The 26,279-nt window shown below is 42.3% G+C and overlaps 1 long non-coding RNA gene across 3 annotated transcripts in view; it reads left to right on the top strand.

The window, feature by feature from the left end:
* LOC126426699 (uncharacterized) overlaps positions 1 to 26,279 on the top strand; it is a 45,961-nt gene that overhangs the window by 3,456 nt on the left and 16,226 nt on the right. Inside the window, exons 1-2 of one of the 3 annotated variants that reach the window (XR_007576391.1) lie at positions 15,147 to 15,340; positions 23,196 to 23,374. The exons of 1 other annotated variant lie outside the window; for it this stretch is intronic. This is a non-coding gene — a long non-coding RNA (uncharacterized LOC126426699). Of the gene's footprint in view, positions 1 to 15,146; positions 15,341 to 20,715; positions 22,974 to 23,195; positions 23,375 to 26,279 lie in introns of those variants that run through there. One more of the 3 variants, XR_007576393.1, reaches the window with a different exon arrangement.

The raw sequence follows: 26,279 nt of genomic DNA, 5'->3' as shown, positions 1-26,279 counted from the left end.
CTTCTGAAGTCCTACATGTGCAAATATGATTTATGCGCAAATGGAACTGTAAACTCACAAAGTTTGACTTTTGTGCTCTACAAATGTTCTCAGAGTGCCCCTCTGGTCACACGGATAAGCGGTAGTAAAATTCCTTCCACATCTAATGTAGCAACATCCTATCAGTGGTCATCACAGCAGTATTCATATGTTCTCGGAGTAGTTTCAGGTTCTTGGCATTGGGGGTTATGCTAACATGGTCGTTAATGTATCACCGAAAAAATAGTCACAATACATTAGGTCGTGTGCCCTGGGGGAGCCAAGGGAACAGAGCCACACCACGTTCACCACAATGCCAAATTCAACAATGCAGAAATTCACCATTCAGGGGATGAACATTGATGCTGCAATGAGAATATGTTCTCTCTTGTTGGAAGATGAAATCCTCAGAATCAGCATATCAAGGCAAGAGATACCCTTCACAGCCTTTCCACAGAATAAAAATGGCCCCTACAACTTTATCTGTGACATTGTACAGAAAACATTAATCTTCGGTGAATCTCGTTCATGCACCACAATTTTATGAGGCTGTTCAGTGCCCTTACTTTCACATTGTGATGCTTAACCTTTCCAGATAAATAGAGGTTGCTTCATCACTGAATATCTCGCATATTCCAACACACAAAAACTCTTTTCTTGCTGTGGCACCATTTTGTCAAGCCAGTGCAGTGCGCTCGTAACACCAACTAATGGACACAATGCAAACTCTGTGAGTTTATGATCGTAATTGTGTGTCAGTCATATTTGCACTTGTAATACTTTGTAAAGTATAGAGCTTTGAAAATGAACGAATCATTTGAAGTAGTTCTCTATTTTAACATTAAATACTCTGCTTCCACAGACGTTTAAGCTTTTGGAGGCCTGGTTTGTTTATAAATAACTTTCTGCCACCAGTCACGATTTTCTTTTATTTATGTTTCACATGATGCATTTTGGGAAATGGTTCCCATTTTCAAATATGTATTTCTTTGTACTTCCGTATGTAATTTTTTTGTAATGATTTCTATAATTACACACTTGAAAATGGGAATCATTTCCCTTAGTGTGTCGTGTAAAACATAAATAAAAGAAAATCTTGACTGGTAGCGGAAAGTTATTTATAAACAAACCCATTGTTTTCACAGTTGCAGACTTTAAAAAAAACATTTATAATGGACAAAATCAGTTTATGGCAGCACTAAATATCATTGTGTGTTGTAACTGGAGGTTAACAACATTGTAACAGTGTTTGCAACTTTTCATTTACTTATTCATTTACTCTGCTAATTATGTCCTTTCTTAAAGATAAACCTTCAGCAAAGAGGAGTATGCCAAGGTAAACTTTAATGAACTCAAGCATTAGTTTGAAACTGAAATTTTAACTAATTTTAAACTGCAATAAACCTAAATTGAACGTAGTAAAATTTACAATGATGCCACTGCTTTGAAAACAGATGCTACATCATCAGTTATATTAAATAGCAGTTGCTTGCCTCATGTTCTGAGCTTTGTGGCCAAATTGATATTTATCATGGAGAAATGTTATTTATGTGCTGCAGCTCACTGTAGGAATGATTGAACATTGTGATTTGTCATGCACCTAATGCTAATAAGTCCTTGAATTTAGAAAATCAGAAAATATATGGAAGCAGAGACTAATAAGTAGGTTTTGAATTTTCTTTTGAACTCATAGGAATTCTCAATTTGTTGTTTTATGTTTGGTGTGAGCTTGTTAAATAACTTTGCACCAGAGTACATAACTCCACTCAGACTCCTGGTCAAAGTAGTAGTCTATGCAGATTTTGTAAAAATACCTTGTTCTGTAATGAATTTTCGCTCTACAGTGGAGTGTGCGCTGATGTGAAACTTCCTGGCAGATTAAAACTGTGTGCCGGACCTTTGCCTTTCGTGGGCAAGTGCTCTACCAACTGAGCTACACAAGCACGACTCACGCCCCGCCCTCACAGCTTTAATTCCGCCAGTACCTCGCCTCCTACCTTCCAAACTTCACAGAAGCTCTCCTGCAAAGGTCCCAAGTTCGAGTCTCGGTCCGGCTTACAGTTTTAACCTCCCAGGTAGTTTCATCTTTTTCTGTGATTGTGTAAATCACATTTGAACCAAATAATTTTTATTGTAGTTACAAATGTAGTAAAGGAACTACTTGAAGGTACAGTAAGGGATCAAAGATCTTTGAATCATTCCCTTGACATGTTTGATCCTCCATATTACACAGTATTCTTACAGCTCAGTGCTGTGTAACATACATTTTCTTTACTTAAGTTCCATTGCATTTAATATCAGACTATCCAGTGTTCTCTCAGAACAATGACATAATTCTAAGTTCACAGCAAGTAGACTGATCTTGATTTGTTTATCTACATGTTGACTAGAGTTGATTTGATTTGATTTGATTTATTGATCCAGGGATCATCTGACAATGATACAGGATTTGTCATTGTAATACAATGAAAATAAATAACTCACAATGTACATACACACAGAATATATGTTTGCTTTTATGAGGATTGGACAGATGGTTGGAAGTGACCTTGATGAAAGAACAATCCTGACATTTGCTCGACGTGGTTTAGCAAAATCACAAAAAAAAAAATCAATCAGGATTGCTGGACAGAGCAAACTCCATCCTCCCAAATATGAGGTCAGTGTTTTAACAACTGCAGTGCCTTATTCGTATGGTCATCATTGCACAATATTCTTCAATTTATGCGCAATTTTCACCAGATAACTTTTATTATAAAATATAGTTATGTTCTTCATCAGTGGCCTTTGCTGCAGTGGTAACATAAGTTCCCATCACCAAAGTTAAGCACTGTCGAGCTTGGCTAGCACTTGGACGGATGACCATCCGGTCTGCCGAGCGCTGGTGGCAAGCTGGGTGTAATCAGCCCTTGTGAGACCTATTGAGGAGCTACTTGATTGGGAAGTAGTGGCTCTGGTCATGAAAACTGACAACAGCTGGGAGAGCATTGTGCTGTGGGCTACGGATGACATGCCAGTCTGTCGGTACCGTAGGGCCTTCGAGGTCTGTTTGGGCAGAGTTTTTTTTTGTTCATCATTGCAGCACAAACTAGGGACATGTGCTGGCGACTTGTGGACCATGAACATGGGGCTATGCCCTATGCACTCCCTCCAGTCTGTTCAGAAAACTGATTCCAGGCTCATTAAAATCCAACTACAGCCCATGCACATCTTAATAGCCATGTGACAAACAGTGACAAGACATTACTATCACGCACTGTACGTATTGGCATATGATTTTCTTGTAAAACCATTACATTGTGATCATGTGTTCTGTAACGTGACAGGCTGTTGTAGTTGTCCTTTTCATTATTAACCACTACCTTGAATCTAAGTAATCTTTGACTGTGTAGTATACATTACTTCTGAAGAATGCTATAACTGCCTTTTTGAAGAGATGTATTGTGTAATCTTTTTCACCTCCTTGGGCAGTTTATTGTACACATTTACTCCCTGGTAGAAAATGCTGTTTTGAGTCACACAATGCTAAATTAGTATCATTTGATCTCTGCTGTTGGTTTTCCATCATACCACTAAGGCAATGTGTTGATATTTTGACACAGACGATCTTTAGGTCTAATGTCAACCATTTGGAATTGAATGACATGAAACAGGGCACTAAGACATGCTTAGCACAAAATTATTTCCAGTGGCAGGGGACTCTGTGTAAACAGATGACATAGCTATGGGGTCCCCTCTTAGTCCACATTTTGGCTGTGAGCAACATTTTTTGAATAAAGAACCTTTGAGTGCAACTATTAACTACCGGTTCAGATATATAGATCATGTGCTGTGTATATAGACAGGCACATTAAGACAGCTTAACAAATTTTTTCGTAACTTAAACAGCCGACATAAAAATATTCAGTTTGCAGTGGAACCAACCCATAAACTTCCTACATCTGACCATTGACACCAGCATACAAACGTGTTTCAAAATTTATAGAAAATTACAGTTACAGACGTAGCAATACCTTCTTGCTCACAACACTCGCAAGGGAACCTCCCCATCGCACTTCCCTCAGATTTAGTTATAAGTTCGCACAGTGGATAGGCCTTGAAAAACTGAACATCGATCAATCGAGAAAACAGGAAGAAGTTGTGTGGAACTATGAAAAAAATTAGCAAAATATACAAACTGAGTAGTCCATGCGCAAGGTAGGCAACATCAAGGATAGTGTGAGCTCAGGACCGCCATGGTCTCGTGGTTAGTGTGAGCAGCTGCGGAACGAATGGTCCTTGGTTCAAGTCTTCCCTCGAGTGAGAAGTTTAATTTTTTATTTTCGCAAAGTTCTGATCTGTCCATTCATTCATTGATGTCTCTGTTCACTGTAATAAGTTTACTGTCTGTGTTTTGTGACCACACCGCAAAACCGTGCGATTAGTAGACGAAAGGACGTGCCTCTTCAATGGGAACAAAAAACATTTGATCGCAAGGTCATAGCTCAACCAATTCCTCCACAGGAAAACACATCTGATATATTCTATACGACACTGGTGACGGCATGTGCGTCACATGGCAGGAATATGTTGTCGATCCACCTACCTTGTACACTTGGCGAATGGGTAAAAAGATTCTTCTACCTTGCCTGATTTAGCTTTTCTTGTGGATGTGATAATCACTCCCAAAAAAGTGATGAAAATATGAGAGTTTGTCACATAAACTGCAACAAATGAATGCAACATTTTCACAGTCTCACAGTTTTCCCTTTGCTCTGTCAAAACATACGTTTTTAACATTTTCAAGTTTTTCTGTCTGTAGACCGTCAAATCCTGCATATGTCCAAGCAAATCTGAACATGTCCTGGAATTTTGGAGAGCGAAGCTGATTATGTGTGAGTGCCTGAACTTTGGTAATTGACACACGATCACATGCCGTCACCAGTGTTGTATAGAATATATCAGACGTGTTTTCCTGTGGAGGAATCGGTTAACCTATGACCTTGTGATCAAATGTTTTCGGTTCTCATTGGAGAGGCACATCCTTTCGTCTACTAATCGCACGGTTTTGCGGTGCAGTCGCAAAACACAGACAGTAAACTTATTACAGTGAACAGAGACGTCAATGAACGAACGGACAGATCATAACTTTGCGAAAACGAAAAATTAAACTTTTCACTCGAGGGAAGATATGAACCAAGGACCTCTTGTTCCGCAGCTGCTCACGCTAACCACGAGACCACGGCGCTCCTGAGCTCACACTATCCTTGATGTTGCCTATCTGCGCATGGACTACTCAGTTTGTATATTTTGCTTATTTTTTTCATAGTTCCACACAACTTCTTCCTGTTTTCTCGATTGATCTGTCTTCAGTTTTTCAAGGCCTATCCACTGTGCCAACTTATAATTAAATCTGAGGGGGGTGCGATGGGGAGGTTCCCTTGTCAGTAACACACGAACATGTAGCTTTCCACTCAGTGGTGCACTGTCTCATATCTGTTCCCTTGCCCAAGAAAGATTTCAAAGCAGACTTACACATAATAAAAATGTATTGCCTCAACGAGTGGCTGCAGTCCTGTCCTGGTTGACCACATCGCGCATGGGAAACAAAAACTGAAAATTATAGCTCCCCTCCACGCATCTTCTCCTGCTCCTACCACTGTCTGCAGTAAGTGGTATTCAACGCCATACCTAGGATAGAGATCTCAGAGTGTAGTAAAAACACTGAAACCCTGCTACTACAGGATTGTCTATAATTATATGAGGAACACCACAGCACAGTTTACTTTCAATAGCAAAAATGCGATACAGTTACCAGGCCAACAGTGGGCTGTAAAAAGTTACTTGTCCTGAGTGTCATAAGTTTAATATTGGTCAGTCAGTCAGGCAGAGAGACAGCATCTAGGCTGGCTGAAGGTGAATGCAACTGGACGTTGTGGAATCATGACTACATATTTGCTGATCACATACCGAGTGAGGGTCGCAGGTACCATTTACAGTGGCATGTCCTTCACTTCGCAAGCAGAGGCCAAAAAATCAACGTGTTGGAAGCCCTGGAAATCGACAAAGATTTGGCCCATGGTCCGATTTAATGTCAACTGACCAAACACAGCTCAGTACTTCCCCTCTTCTGAAACTCACTTAATCATCTCAATTTTTCATTACTTCCCACAGTGTCTGTTCCTCCATTTTCCAGTATTTATTTATTGTATTGTAATTGCTTATGTACTTCATATACACTGGGGCAACAAAAGTAATGGAATAGCAATATGCACATTTACAGATGGCGGTAGTATTACGTACACAAGATATAAAAGGGCAGTGCACTGGCAGATCTGTCATTTGTGCTCAGGTGATTCACGTGGAAAGGCTTCCAATGTGATTATGGCCCCACAGTTGCAATTAACAGACTCTGAATGCAGAATGGTAGTTGGACACGTGGGACATTCCATTTCAGAAATCATGTGGGAATTCAGTATTCCGAATTTCGCAGGATCGAGAGTGTGCCGAGAATACCAAATTTCAGGCCCCTCACGACAGGCTATGCAGTGGCGCAGCATTCACTTTACGACAGAGTGTCAAAATTTGGCATTAATGAGCTGTTAATGCCAAATATCACAATATCGTCTGCAACACCTCTTATGGGCTCATGACCCTATCAATTGGACCCTAGGTCTACATCTACATTTATACTCCGCAAGCCCCCCCAATGGTGTGTGGCGGAGGGCACTTTACGTCCCACTGTCATTACCTCCCTTTCCTGTTCCAGTCGCGTACGGTTTGCGGGAAGAACGACTGCCGGAAAGCCTTCGTGCACGCTCGAATCTCTCCAATTTTACATTCGTGATCTCCTCGGGAGGTATAAGTGGGGCGAAGCAATATATATTCGTATACCTCATCCGGAAACGCACCCTCTCGAAAGTTGGACAGCAAGCTACACCACGATGCAGAGCGCCTCTCTTGCATAGTCTGCCACTCGAGTTTGCTAAACATCTCCGTAACGCTATCACGCTTACCAAATAACCCTGTGATGAAACACGCCACTCTTCTTTGGATCTTCTCTATCTCCTCCGTCAACCTGATCTGGTACGGATCCCACACTGGTGAGCAATACTCAATTATAAGTTAAACAAGTGTTTTGTAAGCCACCTCCTTTGTTGATGGACTACATTTTCTAAGGACTCTCCCAATGAATCTCAACCTGGTACCCACCTTACCAACAATTAATTTTATATGATCATTCCACTTCAAATCGTTCCGCATGTATACTCCCAGATATTTTACAGAAGTAACTGCTACCAGTGTTTGTTCCGCAGATGACTGTAATCTGGTCATATAGTAGTGTTACAATGTGGCGCGACTCTGTGAAGCCTTGGACCCAAGGTGTCAACAAGGCACTGTGAAAGCAGGCGGTAGCTCCATAATGCTGTGGGCCGTGTCAGCATGGAGTGGACTAGATTGTCTGGTCCCACTGAGCCAATCATTGGCTGTAAATGATTGTTACGTTACTGTTATGTTCATCTACTTGAAGACCATTTGTAGTTATTAGTGGATTTATCTTCCCAAACAACAATGGAATTGTTACAGGGCCACAACCGTTGGTGATTGGTTTGAAGAACATTCTGTACAATTCAAGCAAATGGTTTGGTCACTCGGATGGCCCATCGTGAAACCCATCGAACATTTGTGGGACATATTTGAGAGGTCAGTTCGTGCACAGAATCCTGCACTAACAAAAATTTAACAATTATGAATGGCTACAGAGTCACGATTAGTCGCTGCACTGCGGCAGGCAAAATCTCGGTGTATATTTTGTTACAATTGTCAGTTTTATTTTTTGCTCTGTTTGTGTATCGCTTTCCTTATGTAATACCTCTTCAAGTCATTCTTTAGTACTCTTGTCAAGTACTAATTGTATTTTATTGGCCTTGTTAATTTAAACTGTTGTGTAGGCAATATTTCTTGAGTTTAGTGTTTTTCCTGATTTGCTTTCTTTATACTTATTTAAAGTTCAGCTTTTAACCTTTTTAATTGCATTACCACTGCACTGCCAGAGATGGACTTCACTGTGTGTTTGTGCCTCAGTTAGACGAGTAAAATCTTCTTCAATGTTGTTAACAAATTTTGTGCCTTCTTTAATGGTGATAGTTAAAAGTCCAATGATGCCCTTATAAGCTGAAAACTGGTTACCTGAATAAGTTAATCATGTGAAACATGCACAGTATTGTGACAGAAGGGGAACGCCCCCCTCCCCCCCCCCCCCTTTCTTCTGTTTCTTTCTGTCTGGTGTTCCTCTGTCCTGTTCTTGTCTGTAGAGTTTGTTGCTGCCTTTGTGTTCTTTTAGCACCTGGGGGGACGTCTCCTCCCCCTTTGGTTTTTATCTGCTCCGTAGATTTTCGGCTCGCCTGATTTTGGAATGGGGGACTGATGACCTTCGCTGTTTAGTCCCCCTTAAACATCCCAACAACCCCCCCCCCCCCCCCCCCTACACACACACACACACACACACACACACACACACACACACACACACACACACACACACACACACACAAAAGGTTTAACTTTTACAAGCTTTCGGAGCTAGTGGCTCCTCCTTGTGGCAGGAAGGAAAGGTCTTTCCTTCTCGTCCTGTCTGGTAAGTCTCCCCAGAACCGGGCTTCGGGGTGACTTTTCTGAACAGTACCCCTTCCCCTAAACCTCTCCAGTCCTTTTCCTTCACCCCTCTTCCTTCCCTTCAACTCTTCTGCCAGAAGGAGAAGCTCCGAAAGCTTGTAAAGGTTAAAACCTTTTGTGCGTGTGTTCCCATGCCACTGCTTGGTGAGTAGATTTTTAATCTATCCATTTACATGATATTGTCAATAATTGATTATTTTCATTGTTATGCACAATATTGTGTTTTTCATCTATAACTTTTCTGCAGGGCATCCACATTTCTTGCGATTCCCAGTTGTTTCCAGCTAAATGGTCTTAAGTCGTGCAGACGCGTTTGAACACACTGGAAAGGTCTGTGCCACCTAGCCACTATTCCATATGATGGTACATTGTTGCCATAACATTCTCCAAAGTCAGTGTGGATTGTTGCTACATTGTTCCCCTTCAAATGCAGAAACTGAATTATGGCACCAAATTTCACTTTATTAATGGGGTGCTCTATTTTTGTTTTGGCTATGGTAGTGTGGTGCAGCGTACCATGACCACAGACGTGTATGTCCAAACAAACTAAAAGCTAATTACAAAACTTTTTTTTAGGTGACTATAAGACTCTCTCACATTTGTTTCTTTTCTTCCTGATAATGCTCCATATTGGTTTCACTTTATTCTTTGAGTATTTGCCATTATTGTGTGTTGCACATGTGCTTGCTTTTATGATGTCAGACTGGAGGATTTATGATAATTGTGCTAGTTAAGTTTTAACGCTTAGTTGCAGTGTTGCTTCTTTGTTGTTGCACACTTCGCCTACACAGCATCAAATCAACCTGCAATTTAACGCTACTCTCATTTGTTTCGGGAGGCGAGGAGCGTGCAGAAGTTCACCCAATAGGTGAACATGTTAGTGTGTCTGGCAGTGTGATTTCGTCTGAGTAAGCTGCTCCTATAATATGCTGTGGCTACTGTGTTCCACTCCACTTGTTGCCATGTACTGACCTACTGTACTTGTTGACTAAACATTAATTTTTCACCTTATAATACTAGCTTGTTATAAGTCACTCTTCCCTAACAACCTAACCTTAAGTCCTGTCACGGGAAAAGCCACGTATAACACCAACCTGCCGTAACACAAGCTAATGTTACCCTCTGAGAGGATTTTGAAATTTTGACTGCACTTATAACTAATGGAAGAAAGGTATCAGACTGTAATTTTGATTATATTGCAATTAATAGAAAAACTAAACAGACTTTAACTTTGGGTTTTAATGAAAGTAGTAAAATCTTATGTGAATGAAAAAGCGAACAGTCGGCAGCCTAATTAGGCTCATTAATTTGGAAATGTAAGTTTAAGAAAATTGAATATCAGTTATTGAAGTTTCTTTCATTAGTATTCTCTTTGAATAGCACACAGGATACACACAGACACAGGACACTCTGAACTGTGGGTAACAGTAGTTACCAATAATGCACAAACCAATAATCATAGAAAGCAAAAAATGTACCAAACTCATACTACTAACAGCTACAATCAAGATCATTACTTGATTCAGTACTGAGATGTTACTGCAGGAAGTACAGTACTGAAGTTGGACGGGGGGGGGGGGGGGGGGGGGCTTCTAACTTAACTGACACAGTAATATTCCAATTATCTTTCTAATATGAGAAGAATATGGTGGGGAACTATAAACTGGTACAGTATCACTAGCCAAACCCTACGATCATTTCAGTAGCAAAAATTAATTAAACCAAAGTTAATTCTTAGCTTCACTTGCAACAGTTTACATTTCAAGGCAAATTGTTCAACACTGAGCTCAACTAACTTAATAAAATCAGTCATGATAGTAATCAAGGCTAAACTATGTTTCAAATGAGTTTAACTTATTTGCCTTTTTCATCACCTGTGAAGCAGGTATTTTAGACAGTAACATTTACAAAATCTAGCACTGTATTTTTGCAAAACGATACTAAACTGAGAGTACTTCAGCAAACTTCTAACTTTACTTTTGTGGTTTTAACTTCCACTTTTGCTAATCTTTGCACATTTGACAAACATAAATAAATCACTAGTTCATTTGAAACAGGATACTCGGTTTTATAAACACTTAGGAGAGGACCCTGCATAGGTTCATGATCAGGATAGAAGATATGGTTCCAAACACAGATTTATAGCATTTGGATTATTATTAAAATCACCCACACACATTAACTGGTCCATGCTCTGATGCATATCTGTATGCATGAAGTTAGTGGAACAGTGGCGAAGTTGTGGTGGCAAGCGACATGGCAGCTAACTGTACTCACAGCTCTCGATGTTTGAATGCTCTATAAAATTTCTTCTTGGCGACAGATTTTTAACATGTTAAGAGCCATTCCTTATTGCCGAGAATACCAAGCAACAACCAAATTCACATCCGAGGCAAAATTCCTTGCAGAGCGGCTTCCAATTGCCTCCCTTGGCACCGTCGATGTGTACTGTTCAACAGCTAGCCACTGACTGCGTACTGTTCACACCAAGTAGCCGCCAATTCGACCACCAAAACCATCTACATTGCGCCATGCCACTTCCATTGTGGAAGGACTTCACTACATCTTTTACATTTTACAATACAAGTGCCCTAAGCATGAACCAGCTTCCAGTACACATTGTTTTTCTTGTAAATATGCACATAATATAAAATTTCATTATTTTAAATGTCATTTAGTTTCTTCCATATATACATTACAGAACTCTAAATTTCCTGTCACAAATCAATGACATGAACTAACAAAAAATAAACACTTCTTAATTACATGTACACAGTTACATAATATAAACCTACTTCTAATCAATATAAGTGTTATAACCTCTGTACATTAGCAAAAATTAGAATGTGTCACCTTCAGAGTTCATTATTAACAGATTTCATTACTAAAAGGATTGCACCTTACAGTACCACATATCGACTATCTTGCTGTGGTGCTGTTCCCTGAGAATAGTTCATTATCTCAGCAAATTAATGCCACTGTGAGACATTTAGTGTAGTAGATTAAATTCTCATCCAGCATAAGCAGCCATGGATAGGAATTTCAGGTTTCCCTAGCTTTGACTACTCAGCTGAAGCTATTACATTCCGCTGATTTAATCAGTTGGTGTGCTCTTTCCTGTAATAGATTTTGTCTGTGTTAAGTTAGTTTAAATGCAGACTCTTCTCTGGGCTCATTGCTGATTGGGTGTTGTTTAATGGCTGTAGCTTCACAATGGTGTATTTCCTGTCTGTGGTATTTTGGAAAATTTTGCACAATTCAGCACTGTGTATCCTGATGTGACCATATTATCATATTGTTTTCCTCCACCATGTAAGGCTATATGTTTGTGCATACCAACATACATTTGTGCTCAACCAGTTGACATGTGATGTGTGTGTGCAGAAGGTGGAGTTTCAGATAGTGTACTGGCATAATTATTTCACAACTCTGTGTTAGGACAAATTTCCCTGAAATGTAAAATGTATTCTTAGATTCTGTACCAAAAGTGAGCTGTCACACTTCCTGCCATACAGAATGCTCACAGTTTTATTATTTCCCAATTAGTCGAGCATATGTGCACCTGTGGGGGAAGCTTGAGGGGTCCTGAATGTGTGGGAGCAAATGAGCTGTATAGAGGGCAGTTGTGTGACAGGTGACCTCATTCTCAATTAGAAGTAACTGAGAATTAGATTTCATCTCTGTACCAAGTTGCCCACATTTTATTTATTTTCTCAATTTCTGTTAAAATTATTATGATGTTTATAAATTTCTTTTGCTTTTCTGTACAAACATACATGATAATGCATTGTCTTGATAAAATGCTGGTGTTACAAAATTGTATTTCATGGACTCCATAGTGCAAAGAATGTCCTGCTGCAGCTGAGTTATCAGTTCCTCCAAAGCAACAATTACTCCTGTGTTCAGTTCAATGCGCGTCGATAGTGGTATTTCAGGTAAAGTGCACTTATGGTATGTTTCTGTTGCGTCGTGTGCTGCTACGGCAATTTGTCGTCATTAGTTGTAACTGATACAGCGACAGAAGCTGAGGAGAATCACTAAATCTAATGATTTCTTTTGATGGGAGGTACAAACTGATTACATAATAGAATAAAATTTGATGGTCTGACTCACCTGTATTATAGCCCAAGGCCTAGGTTAGACTAGAACGTTACAGTTTGCGGATGAGATGGTGAAGCTACCAAATCTCAACATGAAAATATGTTGGCTGTAATAGATTGATGTGCAGCGTAGCCCAAGATATATGTTTGTCATTGCAATAACCTACTCGTATGTATTATTTTTGATTTTTTTGATAATTATAATGATATGGTTAAATTATAACATAATAGAGGAAAATACAACCGCATTTTGTTTACAAACCATAGTGGGTTATGAACGAGCTTCTTAATAGGCTCCTCAGCCGCCCCCATCGGAGATTCAAGACCTTCCTCGGGCACGGGTGTGTGTGTCGTCCTTAGCGTAAGTTAGTTTAAGTTAGATTATAGTGTGTGAGCTTAGGGACCAATGATCTCAGTAGTCTCGTGCCATAAGACCTTCCCACAAATATCCAAATTTTCCTAATAGGCTACCGACAACTAACTTGTGATTAATCATGTTCAGTTCTCATTGTTTTTCATGTGAGCATGCAATACGACAGACAGGGATGTTGTAAGTATGCTTTTCCCCCTCTTTCTTTATAAAATAATTTGACCTGAAAGGAAGAGGAAATTAAGATACTAATCTTGTACAGTGAAAGTAGTGCTAATGATTAATTACTTGTAATTGAAAATAATTCAACCTGTCTGATACAGTTAAATGAATTTGGCACGAAATGATGAACTGTGGTGCTGTATCCAGAGTTCATACTGTCACTATAAATTTTGGCCCCCGCCTTTCCGTGCAGTTGCCGGTAATTTCCAAGAATGTTTGCCTATCATGACCGCGGGCTCCAAACGAAAGATATCGAACGTGCAATTCTAAATCGATCGTGCGACTGTGGTGGTGGCATTACAATAAATTATTTGAGTTGCTAGGGAAACCTAATGATTTATGTCGGTAGTGAGTTGGGATGTCTGTGGTAGTAGACTTTTCTTCGGCCGATTGCCTCACGTCAGAGAATCTATTTCCATGCTTATGTAATTGTTTAATTTTTGTCGGAAATATGGACTGAGACCGGATGAGGGAAGGAGGGGCTGTGTAGACTGCAGTGAGGCGAAGACTATAAAAGTTTGTAAGAAGAGCTCTAATTGTGAAATACTTCTACAATTTCATTGCAGAAACTGTGGTAAATAAATGGCTATCTGGAAGAATACATGGTTTTACTATTCAAGAATATCAATCCAGAACAGCATAATTCTTGTATCTTGCTGGATTAGAGACCACACCCTGCGAGCAACAGCATCGGAAAATGACTTATCTGCCAATAATGTGTGCGTCTATTTCGGATTTTTGCAGAGAAGTGTGTTGTGTAGTAGTGATGAACGACAGAGTACTGATCGGTGGACCAAATAAAGTTGTTGAAGTGGACTAGTCACACATAGCAAGAAAGAAAAACCAGAGAGGATGACCTTTCGGTGCTATAGGACGAGAGTGCCAGAAGTGCTGTGTGGCAAGAGTGTTTTCCAGAGACAAGGTGAATTTGGCCAGTTTGATAAAGCACTTTATACTGCCCGGTGATTATAGATGACTTTGTCCTACAAGACTCTGAAAGCAGAAGGATTCAACCACGAGGTTTTGAACCACTGTGTAAAGTTTGTGTCTTCCGATGATCCCAGTGTGCACACCCAGGACATGGAGCGGCTGAGGAAATCGGTGAAATCATCTATTAAAAGAGAAGGGCGTCCAGGAGCAAGAGAGCAACTCCACTTGCTTCAATATCTGTATTTCCATAAGTTGCGATTGCAAGGAAAAGTTGACGCATGTGACACTTTACACATATTTTTGTGTGACACAGGCAATCTAATCGAGATTAGGGCAAAATGGGAATGCTTCCCACGGCGTACACATCAAATGGACTTTCTCGTGACGACACTGTCGAGGACGAGTAAGGTAAGTAATTTCTTTCATAATTAAAAGTATTTTAGTCAACACCCTCTTTTGTGATTGCTGTGGTGACGACTGTAAACACTGCTCATAACACCTGCCAGAACAGTCGCGGGATCGATTTACAGTCGCACGTTCGATATCTATCGTTCGCAACCTGCAGCTTCGATAGACAAACATTCTTGTAAATTATTCCAATTGTCAGTATTTCGCATCTCACAGATGGAATCGAAAAGCTAGCAAACAGTTTTATGCTTTGATCACATCCTCTTGGTCCTATTGTTTTAACAGAAGTGAACCCCAGCTGTGGCAGTCATCATTGTAGTCTCCTCTGTTTTGTGTTGTCATTGTATGTTTAACATTTCAGACAGAGTCGATTCATTAATTTTTTTTTGGCAAGCACTGCCTCGCACTGTACACTTGCAGCACGTGTTCGTCAGCACAGCACTGGCTGTGAGGAACTTCCTCTAAACTGGAGCTGTGTGGTCCGTCATGTTATGCGGGAGAGCAGCCTTACAATTGAAGCTGAGAAAAAGTCCAAGTACGTTGCAACTGTGCGGCTGCTCTTGTGCATGCATTGTAATCCTCGGGCGCCACCGGCTTCCTAAACTGCTGCCCGAATCTCGTCAGTCCGCACCTTGAGGTATGTGCTTTCTTACATTATTTACTTGATTAATAGAACCATTCTCAGAAAGAATTTCTTTTTGAAGTGATGAGAGAGGCTGAAAAGCAGTAACTCCCTGATGATAAAACGTTCCAAGTAGTTGGGCAGAATCATATTCGTCTTCAAACTTTTTCTGTGCTTAACTTTTCCGTGCGGTGAGATCAGCTGCTGGATTCCTTTGCTGTCCCTCCTGGATGGCTGAACACTATCAAAAGACTGACAAAAAAATCTTGGCACCAAAAAATAATTAATGTAGAGTAATGAAATTTTGGGAATGTCTAGGTAAGATATTTAAGTGATTAACATTGCAAGGGTACAAGTTAATGTAAATGCGAGATATGCCACTGCAAATGTGAAATGCTGGTGCATTAATAACCAGTGTATCTGCCAGAACGTTAAAGGCAGGCACGCAAACATGCACGCGTCGTGGTGTACAGTTGCCAGATGTCAGTTTGTGGGATAGAGTTCTGTGCCGTGCTCAGTCAATACAGGGACGGTTAATTCCGGTCGTCAGTGACATCGGAGTTGTCCTCCGATGGTGCCCCGTATGCGATGGATCGGACACCGATCTGGCGATTAAACAGGCCGAAGCGACGTGTCGATACTCTGCAGGGAATATTGGGTTACAACAGCAGTATGTGGCCGAGTGTGATCCTACTGGAAAACACTCACTGGAATACTGTTCGTGAGTGACTGCATAACAGGTCAAATTGCCAGATTGATGTACAGATTTGCAGCCAGGGTGTGTGGGATAACCACGATAGTGCTCCACATGTAGGTCCAGTGTATCTAGCATGCAGACTGTCACAGGCTCTCGACTGGCCTGCTCCTAACGAACGCACGACCGTCACTGACACCGACGTAGATGCAGCTTTTATCAGAAAACACGACAGACCACCACCCTTCCCTCTAGTGGGCTCTCAGTTGACACCACCGAAGTTGCAAATAGCAGTGGTTTGGATCAGTGGAAAGCGTACTGCAGGGTGCCTGGCTCGGAGATTTCCCTGAAGTAACAGATTTGTAGCAGTTCGCTGTTCCACTGTGCCAGCTGGTGCTCAAATTGCGGTTTCAGTGGCAATACGGTGCGCCAGAACAATACACCAAACACGAACGCTCTTCCCTCTCGGTAGTGCCAAGTGATCTTTTGACCGTACATTCTCTCGGCCACTGCTGCCGGCATTCGTGTACAGTGGCTGCATTTCTTCCAAGTCTTAAGATATTGCAGTAAGAACATCTACCTCCTCATAACCCTGTTACACAACCTCATCATCTTAAAGACATTTTTGAGCAACATCCAATGTCAAAGGTGACTAAAACTCCTGACTATTACAGCATGTATTTAAAGCAAATCCGATTTGCGTCCTCATAGTGGTGCCACTGCTGGCACTTTCATGCAACTGGTGTGGAATTTGTCTTTCAGGTGTAAAAACATGCATACCAACTTTCGTTTATGTCGCACAACTCCTTATCGGTATTGTGATTTTTTTTTCTGTCAGTGTGTACAAAGGTTACTTTCTTGGGCTTTTCCAGAGAAGTAAAAAGTCTCAAGGCTGCTCTTGGTGAGCTGCCTTCATTGGATAAATATTCAAAGCAGATACTAAAACAGAGGAGCACTCCAAAAGCTATATTTGTGCCACCTTGGTTGTTGATGTTCATTGATCACTGTGGCTGGATGTTTACTTCCTCAATATCCAGCAACAACAACGAGGCCCTTCCCATACAGTCTGTAAGGTTACCATTTGTCGTTAGAGTAGCCAGCCGCATATTCAGAATTCTCTGGAAGAGCGGTAGAAGATAAAAAGTATTCTTCTGACTTACAACAGACGCTGCTGGCCACCTCCACACTGCGGAAGTACACTATGTGATCAAAAGTATCTGGACACCTCCAAAAACACTCATTGTTCGTGTAAGATGCACTGTGCTACCACCTACTGCCTGGTACTCCATATCAGCGACCTCAGTAGTCATTAGACATCGTGGGAGAACAGAATGGGACGCTCTGCGCAACTGACGGACTTCGAATGTGGTCAGGTGATAGGGTGTCACTTGCGTCATACAGTTGTACGTGAGATTTCCACATGCCTAAACATCCCTAGGTCCACTGCTTCCAATGTGATAGGGAAGTGGAAATGTGAAGGGGCACGTACAGCACAAAAGTGTACAGGCCAATCTCATCTGTTGATTGACAGACTGCCGATAGTTGAAGAGGGTCATAATGTGTAATAGGCAGGCATCTATCCAGACCATCACACAGGAATTCCAAACTTCATCAGGATCCACTGCAGCTACTATGACAGTTAGGCAGGAGGCGAGAAAACTTTGATTTCATGGTTGAGTGGCTGCTCATGAGCCACACATCACACCAGTAAATGCCAAACGGTGTCTCGCTTGGTGTAAGGAGCGTAAACATCGGACGATTGAACAGTGGAAGAACATTGTGTGGAGTGATGAATCATGGTATACAGTGTGGCGATCTGATGGCAGGATGTGGGTATGGCGAATGCCCAGTGAACGCCAGTAAAATTCAGAGGCAGTGGTGTTATGGTGTGGTCGTGTTTTTCACGAAAGGGGCTTTGCACCCCTTGTTGTTTTGCATGGAACTATCACAGCACAGGCCTACATCGATGTTTTAAGCACATTCTTGCTTTCCACTGTTGAAGAGCAATTCGGGGATTGCGATTGCATCTTTCAACACGATCGAGCGACTGTTCATAATGCACGGCCTGTGCCGGACTGTTAACGTGACAGTAACATCCCTGTAATGGACTGGCCTGCACAGAGTCCTGACCTGAATCCTATAGAACACTTTGGGGATGTTTTGTAATGTCGACTTCATGCCGGGCCTCACCGACTGACATCGATACCTCTCCTCAGTGCAGCACTCTGTGAAGAATGGGCTACCATTACCCAAGAAACCTTGCAGCACCTGATTGAACATATGCTTGCGAGAGTGCAAGCTGTCATCAAGGCTAAGAGTGCAAGCTGTCATCAAGGCTAAGGGTGGGCCGACACCATATTGAATTCCAGCATTACCGATGGAGGGCACCACGAACTTGTAAGTCATTTTCAGCCAGGTCTACAGATACTTCTGATCACATATTGTATATAAAGTTTTGTGTGGTTGTGGAAAATTACATTACAGCGAAATTGGAAGGGCAATAAATTAACACATTAAAGGGCACAAATGCCACACACATAAAAAGGAAGTCATACCAGAGCACCATGAAGAATGTGAGCAGGTTATGCATTTTAAGAACTTCTGTGTGATAGGCAGAGACAGTAATATTTATAGAAGGAAATTCTGTGAAGCAGTCAAAATATTTAAAAAAGTGTACAGTTACAGTAGAGACAATGGCTACAGGCATCCGTCTCCGTAGCTATCTGCTGTCACCGGAGTAAACACACAGGTACAGATAGTGAGGCCACCAGAAAACAATCGAGGTGCCACAGCACCAATAACATTTTGGACTGCCCCTCTCTTTCAGCATCTGCTTTCACTATTTATCCAGTGACCAACAGTAGCCTGAAGATTTTTACACAGTAACTGCTGTTCTCTGGAAAAATGTATGAAAATACCCTTTTGTAAGTGAACACAAAAGCCTTTCGACAGTGTTCAGCCGTCCAGGTACACGAGTGGAATGTTAAAGCCGATGCCAGAGGTATCAAAATGCTGAGCAGTGAAGGAGCTCGAAGAGGAGGGTGACACGGCCTAACAACTCAGATGATTTACCATCAGTGACAGTGGCCTCATAAGCCTGCATAGTTTTATAGCAACAACTCAGTTACGAGGGTTGAATGAAAAGTAATGCTTCCACCTTCATTAATTGGATTTGGACAGGAATATTTTAATAAATCAAACACAGAAATAATCCTTAGAATGTGATCTTTAATTACCAATATTCACTTTGCCATATAATCACCAGCCAATTGGATACATTTCTGCCAACGACGAACAAGTTTTCTGAAGCCGTCACGGAAGAAGTTGACACTCTGTTTCCTCAACCACAGTCTCACAGTTCTCTCAGTGTCTTCATCAGAAGTATAACAGTGTCCCCACAGATCATCTTTCATTATCGGGAACAGATGGAAGTCAGACGGTGCTAAATCTGGACTGTGTGGAGGATGCCGTACGGTGGTGAGATTCAGTCTCTGAAGTTCTGCTGTGGTCGCACGTTAAGTGTGTAGTTTGGCATTGTCATGCTGCAGGAAAACATTTCCCTTTTCCTTTTGGACCCTTGTTAGCTGTAATTTCAGAGTTTGCAGCGTTGTGATGTAACACTCTGAATTTATTGTTGTTCCAGGATCGAGGAAATCGACACGGGTAACACCATCTGCATTCCAGAACACTCTGGTCGCGGTGCGTCTTGAATTTCTTTTTCTGGGGCGAGTCTTTTTGTCGGTATTCCGTAGACTGATGTTTTGTCTCCGGGCTGTAATGGGATACCCACATTTTGTGTCCTGTCACAATTGAATGGAGAAAGGCGTAATCTTCATTCTCGTAACGTGAGAGGAATTCCTGGCAAGTTTCAAGTCTGTACGCTTTCATTTCAGGAGTCAGCATCCGGGGTACCCACCGTGCACAGATCTTCCGATAGCCAAGCAAAGCAATAATGTGACCCACACATTCTTGTGAAATGCTGATTGTGCTTGCAATTTCTGAGTGATACGACGATCATATTGAATCAGTCTGTCAACATTTTGCTAGTGAAACTCGGTGGTTGCTGTCACAGGACATCCAACTCCTTGTTTGTCATGCAGGTCAGATGTTACCGCCTCAACATCTTTTAACTTACTCGCCCAATGAGGCGCAGTACTCACATTGACACAATCACCATAAATTGCTTTCATTCTCTGATGAATCTTTTTTGGGGTGACACCTTCTGCTGTCAAGAATTCAATGAATGCACATTTCTTAAATCGCACTCACCGACCGTTTCTGCAGGGTTCCATACTTTACATTGTAACAACACAACTGTTCAATGCTAAGGCTTCCCGCTGACTGGAGCTGTAGAGAAGAGGCTTCGGAACAAACCAGTACCTGCCGCATACCAATGCTGCCAACTGTTGAAGAGTTACAAAGATGGGGGCATTACTTTTCAGTCAACCCTCGTACTATCTAATGCCGTTGCATTTTGGGGGTGCTGACAGTGATGGTTTTAATGTCACTGGGTATGGTTTTCTCTTTGTAGGTTGTTTTTTTGAGCATAAAAGGAATTTATGTCACAATTTGATTAAAAGAAGGGGTCTATTGATAGGACACAAGAGGCATCGAGGAATCACCAGTTTAGTAATGGAGGAAAGTTCAGGGGGGGGGGGGGGGGAAACGCTGTAGAGGGAGAGCAAGGGTTGAATACAGTAAGCAGGTTCGAGTGGGTGTAGGCCGCAGTAGCTATCCAGAGATGAAGGGACTTGCACAAGATAGATTAATACGGAGAGCTGCATCAAACCAGCCTTCGGACTGAAGACAACGACAGCAGTCTTTTTTATGCTCTGTTCCACGTTGGAGAGCTGACTGCTTTGATTCACTCTGCAACAACTTCCTTTCTTGAGTCAACCTGTCTTCATCTCAGAGTAGACTTATACTCAACATCTTCAATTATTTGTGGGATGTATTTCAATGTGTGTTCCCCTACAGTTTTTACTCTCTGCAACTCCTTCTAGTATCACAGAGGCTATTAGCTGATATCTTGACGCATGCCCTATCATCCTGTCCGTTCTTGGTTTTTTCATATGATTCTTTCTCCACCAGTTCTGTGGAGGACAGCTTCTTTTCTTATCATTTCAGTCCAGCCAATTTTCAACATCCTACTGTAACACCACATCTAAAATGCTTTAGTCCTCTTCCCTTAGTCCAAGATTCACACCCGTATTATACTGCACTTCAGGCTTCCATTTCCAGAGATTTCTTCCTCAAATTATGGCCTGTGTTTGATACCAGTAGACTTCTTTTGGCCAGAATCACCCTCTTGCCTGTGCTAGTTTGCTTCTTGCATCCACAGCTCCTTCAAATTTCTTTGAAGAAGTAATTATTCTTCACTGGGCTGGTTTGTACTAGAAACCATAGTTTTATTTCATTGGCAGTTATCTAATTTTGTATTTTAATTTTAATTATAAATCAAGTTGTTGCTGAACTGAATTATGGAAGTTATGTGCAGGTTCAGACAAACAAGAAATAGTTAAACACCATCCCCAGTTAGTTACATCACACAAAATTTGTTTTATATGCTTCTGTTTGTCAGCATGGCATGGTCTGCTTTGCTTAACATATTTTTTATTACTTACAAATAGTGGGAAGTCCAGGATGGAATAACAACAGTATTACAGAGAGGACACATTGCTGCTTACCATATAGAGGAGGCAGTGATTTGCAAGCAGGCACAGTGAAATGACCGCTATATATTTAACTGTTTGGCCAAAAGGCCTTCATCTTTTTGGCCAAAAGCGTAAATGTACTGCTGTCTTTTTGTTCCGCCTATCTGCAACTCAGAGTTACCTCTGTATGGTAAGTAGCGATCTGTCCTGTTCATAATATTGTTGTTATTATTTGCACTAAGTGCTTATGACACACTATGTGTGTTCTCAATATTTTGTTGGCAAAGCTTTTTTTCGTTTTCCAATGCTGCAGTCACTTGTTTGCACACCACATGAGCTGTATAAGCATCTTTATTTCCTACTATTGTCAGCTTTGTTATGCATTTATATGTTGTTTGTGGTCGGTGACTATTTTTGACTGTGTGTTAATAATTATTTCCTGTCTGTGGCCAAATTCAATGAGTTGTTGCTTATATATGTTTGGTATTTGCCAGTGGTTTACTGTCTGCTATGCCATTTTGGATACTATAATCCTCTTGCATTATCGTAAATATTTCTTCTGATAGTTTTCATGTCATTGTTCTGTTTTGAATTATGGTATTTATTGTTTGTTGTTCTTCATAGAGGCCTTGTTTTGCTAGAATGTTTGTTACTCCATGTGTGAGTTTATGTGTGTAATGTCACTGTGTATTGTGTTCCTTTTTGTGGGATGTTTTTATTGTGCGCCTCCAGGAAAATTGTTGTAGTTGTGGCTCCAAGAGACTGGACCGAGGCTTGTTCAGGTCAGTGATAGCGGACAACAAGCAGGACTTAAGCCAGAAAGATTAGACCCAACTCATAGAGTTTGCAGAGTCTGAGGGAACTGTTAGTGAACTATTTTTCTGGAATGTTTATGGAAGAAACTTCTTTTGTCAGATGTACAATTTTTAGGAGTGGAAATGAGGGTATGACTCAAGAGTGACACGAATTGCTAACTAATAATTTGATTGGCCAGACAAAGAACCTGAAATGCCGAATAAAACATAAGGACAGACCAAGCTGAAATTTTTGCAGAATTGCAGGGCAGAGGTTAGACTTGGGTATACTCCTCCTGTGGCGCCCTTTGCTGGTATGACTGAAGGGAGGTTGCAGAAGGTGGCTCAGCACTTGGGTTGTGGGTGTGGGTGACCGTCGGCTGGAGTCGCTGCTGCTACTGCTCGGACCAGCCCTGCCTGGCAGCAGCCATCACACGTGTGCAGTCTCGTCGGCCACGCACCTCCTCGTAATATTCACAAAATCATTCCAGATTATCGTTTATACGGTAGGGACCTAATTGTTTGTTTCTTCCTTTTTTATTTTTTAATATTAATGAGTAAGTTGTTCAGTAACTTCAATCAGTTTAGATGTGGACCAGAATTAATGCATTTTGTGGGTCTAGAAGCAAATGTAAGTCTAGAAGCAAATGTAACATAATTCAATCAAATTCTATAATTCCCCTCTCTCTTTCACAAATAATTTAATGTTATTTGTTTTACATGATTAGCAAGAAGAGGAGACGGAATTATCTTAATGACAGGAGCGGCTTCAAAAATTTCAACATTGGATCATCTACTGTTTAGAAAGATTTACAGTGTTTTGTTTTAAAACAACTGATATGTCCAGCTCAGTTCCACTTGGATCACTTACGTCCTGGTCCTCTCCTGTCTTCAGGAAAAGCAGAAGGTAATACATGACAACAGAAAACAAAGAAAGTACAAAAAAATTTCTTTTTTCAATTTATTGTCTGGTGGGCTCTACCCATTCAGCCATCTCAATAGACATGCTAATTGTGACGATATGAAAGCAAGCACAACACAACAATCACTTTCTATGTGGGGAAAAAATCTTCGATCCAGCAGGGAATCAAACTTGCGCCTCTTTGTTTCCCAATCTACTGCGCTGACCGTGCTCAAACGATACACGAGCTCTCTAGTACGATACATTAAGGCAGAAAACACTTCCGGCATCATGTTTCTGCTCTCGATTTCAAAAGAATATCTCAAATTTCAGAAGCTCAATAAACGTTTACATACTTCTGACTGAGCTGTATCTCATCCTTTGACTTAGCATGACACTCGGAATGTTTTGCCAGTGCTCGTAAAAGCTGCAGCCTTCAGCCACTGCGCAGTGAGGCTTCACTCCCCTCCCCCACAGCTCGGCGCTCCCCATCACTCTCACCAATCGGATCGTAGGCTGTCTCACTAGCTCACTGCTCCCCACCACTCTTATGGATCAGATAGCAAGCTAGCTCACTGCTCCCCACCACTCTCAGGGATCAGATTGCAAGGTAGCTCACTAAGTCACTGCTCCCCACCACTCTTATGGATCAGATTACAAGCTAGCTCACTGGTCCCCACCACTCTCAGGGATCAGATTGCAAGGTAGCTCACTAGGTCACTGCTCCCCACCACTCTTATGGATCAGATTGCAAGCTAGCTCACTGGTCCCCACCACTCTCAGGGATCAGATAGCAAGGTAGCTCACTAGGTCATTGCTCCCCACCACTCTTATGGATCAGATTGCAAGCTAGCTCACTGGTCCCCACCAATCTCAGGGATCAGATTGCAAGGTAGCTCACTAGGTCACTGCTCCCCACCACTCTTATGGATCAGATTGCAAGCTAGCTCACTGGTCCCCACCACTCTCAGGGATCAGATTGCAAGGTAGCTCACTAGGTCACTGCTCCCCACCACTCTTATGGATCAGATTGCAAGCTAGCTCACTGCTCCCCACCACTCTCAGGTAGCTCACTAGGTCACTGCTCCCCACCACTCTTATGGATCAGATTGCAAGCTAGGTCACTAGGCCCCACCTCTCTCAGGGATCAGGTTGCAGGTTAGCTCACTGCTCCCCACCTCTCTCAGGGATCAGATTGCAAGTTAGCTCACTGCTCCCCACCTCTCTCAGGGATCAGATTGCAAGCTAGCTCACTGCTCCCCACCTCTCTCAGGGATCAGATTGCAAGGTAGCTCACTAGGTCACTGCTTCCCACTACTCTTAAGGAGCGGATTGCAAGCTAGGTCACTGCTCCCCACCACTCCCAGGGATCAGATTGAAAGGTGGCTCACTAGGTAACTGCTCCCCACCACTCTTTTGGGTCAGATTGCAAGCTAGCTCATTGCTCACCACCACTCTCAGGGATCAGATTGCAAGGTAGCTCACTAGGTCACTGCTCCCCACCACTCTTATGGATTGGATTGCAAGCTGGCTCACTGGTCCCCACCACTCTCAGGGATCAGATTGCAAGTTAGCTCACTGCTCCCCACCTCTCTCAGGGATCAGATTGCAAGCTAGCTCACTGCTCCCCACCTCTCTCAGGGATCAGATTGCAAGGTAGCTCACTAGGTCACTGCTTCCCACTACTCTTAAGGAGCGGATTGCAAGCTAGCTCACTGCTCCCCACCACTCCCAGGGATCAGATTGAAAGGTGGCTCACTAGGTAACTGCTCCCCACCACTCTTTTGGGTCAGATTGCAAGCTAGCTCATTGCTCACCACCACTCTCAGGGATCAGATTGCAAGGTAGCTCACTAGGTCACTGCTCCCCACCACTCTTTTGGGTCAGATTGCAAGTTAGCTCACTGCTCCCCACCTCTCTCAGGGATCAGATTGCAAGCTAGCTCACTGCTCCCCACCTCTCTCAGGGATCAGATTGCAAGGTAGCTCACTAGGTCACTGCTTCCCACTACTCTTAAGGAGCGGATTGCAACCTAGCTCACTGCTCCCCACCTCTCTCAGGGATCAGATTGCAAACTAGCTCACTGCTCCCCACCTCTGTCAGGGATCAGATTGCAAGCTAGCTCACTGGTCCCCACCACTCTCAGGGATCAGATTGCTATGTAGCTCACTAGGTCACTGCTTCCCACCACTCTTATGGATCAGATTGCAAGCTAGCTCACTGGTCCCCACCACTCTCAGGGATCAGATTGCAAGCTAGCTCACTGCTACCCACCTCTCTCAGGGATCAGATTGCAAGGTAGCTCACTAGGTCACTGCTTCCCACTACTCTTAAGGAGCGGATTGCAAGCTAGCTCACTTCTCCCCACCACTCCCAGGGATCAGATTGAAAGGTGGCTCACTAGGTAACTGCTCCCCACCACTCTTTTGGGTCAGACTGCAAGCTAGCTCATTGCTCACCACCACTCTCAGGGATCAGATTGCAAGGTAGCTCACTAGGTCACTGCTCCCCACCACTCTTATGGATCAGATTGCGAGCTAGGTCACTAGTCCCCACCTCTCTCAGGGATCAGATTGCAAGTTAGCTCACTGCTCCCCACCACTCTTATGGATCAGATTGCAAGGTAGCTCACTAGGTCACTGCTCCCCACCACTCTTATGGATCGGATTGCAACCTAGCTCACTGCTCCCCACCTCTCTCAGGGATCAGATTGCAAACTAGCTCACTGCTCCCCACCTCTGTCAGGGATCAGATTGCAAGCTAGCTCACTGGTCCCCACCACTCTCAGGGATCAGATTGCTAGGTAGCTCACTAGGTCACTGCTTCCCACCACTCTTATGGATCAGATTGCAAGCTAGCTCACTGGTCCCCACCACTCTCAGGGATCAGATTGCAAGCTAGCTCACTGCTA

The sequence above is a fragment of the Schistocerca serialis genome, chromosome 11, assembly GCF_023864345.2.
Source record: "Schistocerca serialis cubense isolate TAMUIC-IGC-003099 chromosome 11, iqSchSeri2.2, whole genome shotgun sequence".
Taxonomy (NCBI): Eukaryota; Metazoa; Arthropoda; class Insecta; order Orthoptera; family Acrididae; genus Schistocerca; species Schistocerca serialis.
The sequence above is the reverse complement of the archived record's forward strand: the minus strand, read 5'-3'. Positions and strand labels throughout refer to the sequence as shown.